This window comes from Thermobia domestica, chromosome 10, assembly GCF_964235325.1.
Source record: "Thermobia domestica chromosome 10, izTheDome1.hap1.1, whole genome shotgun sequence".
NCBI classification, from domain to species: domain Eukaryota; kingdom Metazoa; phylum Arthropoda; class Insecta; order Zygentoma; family Lepismatidae; genus Thermobia; species Thermobia domestica.
In genome coordinates, this window is record NC_137463.1 from 112,917,355 (window position 1) to 112,920,288 (window position 2,934).

Here is a 2,934-nt window from a genome sequence, read left to right on the forward strand (position 1 = left end):
CCTCCCCTGGGTCCCGCAATCACCAGATCTGAACATAATTGAGCCAGTCCGGTCTGAGTTAGAAAGGCGTGTTCGTTCTCATTATCCTGCACCAGCATTCCGTAAGGAACTGGAGCATGTTTTGGAGCAACAATGGTACAAAATTCCACACACCACGATTCAGGAACTTTATACGTCCATTCCAAGTCGGATCCAAGCTATTTTGGACTCAAAAGGAGGTCCCACACCATACTAGGTATGATTTTCACACTTTTCCAAACGTTTTAGATTTTTTGTTCATTCCATATATATTATTCTATTGGCACAACATGAATATTGCTCTGACTGAAATCTGGGTAACTATCCTTTAGCTAGAAGATCTACTTAGACATTTAACATATCTTCTCTAAATTTCAATTCATTAGTTAATCTAGATCAAGTTTAATGGTTGTTAAATATGTACACCAACTTATGTTTTTTAAACTCAGGTATTCTGTGAGATATACTTCTTTACTTGCTCATTTTCTTGTTTTTTATTTTCTGAGTTGTTATAACCAATTGAAATGGAGATTGATCAGTTAGTGAAGTTTTCTGACGATGCTTGTTCAAGTAGGTTCCATATACTCTTTTGAAATTGTTGTCCAGTTTCGATTCGTTCTTCTTCTTTACCTTCTTCGCCTTCGAACTTTTGTCCCGAACTCCAAAATTTTCAATCCAGCGACGCCGTTCGAAAGTTCAATCAGCACGTGAGAAATTCAATACGTTATGATACATACGTGCTCGTGTTATATTACAGTTCAAGCTCATGGAATTAAATCGCCCAGCAATCATCATATCGTAACATGATGAAAAAAATATTGAAGGAGATGTGGTAGGTACCTACTCTTCATTTGGTACCGTATTACGAATATGTCTCGGCGCAGCCAGCTCCCCTGCATTTTGCTGAAGTGGTATAACTTACGATTGAACTAGAAAACTCATAGTCTTCCATATTGTATATTTGGATCTTTCATATTAACTTTATTTTTTATTACTGAAATAATATTTGATTGGTATACAGTACGGAACGATAAAACAGAGCTTAAGTCTGCTTACGTCCTTTCTCCCTCCAAATTGTTAACAGCTTGTTTCCCTTTTCAAATGATGTGCGCACACATTAGTTACTTTCCGTCTAATTTTAACATTTATTTGTAGCAATAACACCTTTGAATGAACACAAATAACGATCAAAATTCGTATTTGGTGAAAGAAGCTTTGGATATTCTGTTACACTCCATCTTGTTAAAAACTAGTGTGTAGATACATTTACTATCTACAATAGAAGAATGCTTTTATTATTGAACAAATGAGAAACAATCTTGTGGCTTTAAAAGAACACCAGGGTTTTAAATGGAACTGTTAGAACAAGATGCAAGGCCCTAGCTATACTGAAATACTATTTGACATGGGTCAGAGAAGTCAAACAATGTTAGGTCTGTTCAAACGAAAGATGAATGACTCCCTAGATAGTATTGGCATTGCGAAGTACACCCACCATTATAAGGAAAATCAGGAACTTACTTGGAAGAAAGAAATAGCAAATTTCGATCTAGAAAGCCAGCATTAACCTCAAGGTGTGACGAATTCATGCATTAATGTCTAAAAACTTTCCTTTGCCTATGTTCGTTGAGAACAATATATCGTCCATTTAAAATAACGTATCATTATTCATCGTGTAAAAGGGATGTGCAGGTGTTAACATCAACAGTAGAAATTAATAAAATATAATACTTGTGTATCGCATTTTATAGAAATAATTCTCACGTAAAAAAGTGAATGGTTTTTCAATGCTAAATTATAGTGTCGTTACTTTAACAATATTATAATAATTTTAATTATATGACTAATATTACGTCAATATGTGTACAGGATTTATTCCCAAAAAAAAAACTTTGTACTGGGCCAAAGCAAAATCACGATATAAGGGAGCTAGCTGCACTAAGGCTCTGTTTGCGAAATGAAATGCTGAGGATAAGAATAATATTTAATCATACTTTAATTTATCTTAGCAACGGGAAAAGTGGACAGTTACCTAACTCCAAAGGAGAGACAAATTTCTCCGGGACCTATGTCTAGCGAAAATGCTGTACATCGATATGTTAGTTTGATCGGCAGTCCATTCTATTACACATTTTATAATTAGAAATGTATTTTCCTATTTGCTTTACTATATTCATAATTTATCATACGAAATGTAATAATTATTATATCATTATAATTTAAGCTTTTTCTATACGCCGCAATATCGTAAAAGTGTGTAGTATTTTTGTTAAATAAAATGATAATGCAATGACAATGTTTAGGATTTTAACGTATGCCATTATAACTTCCTTCTTGAAATTTATCTCAGGCAATCAAGCTTACACAGATATACTATCAATTCCATAATAGTAGATCACAACAGTTATTCATGTAAGAATATTAAACACAAAAATTAATTGGAATTGAAATTACTAAAAACATTTAAAAGTTTGGAAACTTGATAAAATTTCGCGGGACAATGTTATTCATAACATATATCAAATGTCTGAACTGAGTCGTTGGTTGTGAAGCAATTTGAAGACATATCTGAGTATGCGGAAAGTGATAGGGTATATTTTCTTGGTTATATTGTTCGATTTATGAATAAAGTGCATTCCACAGTAAACTGCATCATCAATGGGTTTCCACAGAAATGGGTCAACCAAGAAGTGTCCTCGAACAGCCAACAGGCGTGAAAAAAGACGATAAAATACAGTACTTATAGACCCAGATAGGATAGATCTGGTAGAATCTGCAAAGAATACTTCGCATCTTAGTCATATAGACTGTATAATCTCATATGCACAGGTATTTAACATTTTAAGCGTAAATAAAGAACAAAAGAGAAGAAAGGCTTTGAAATACATAAAATATGCAACTTCTCTTAGCTACATT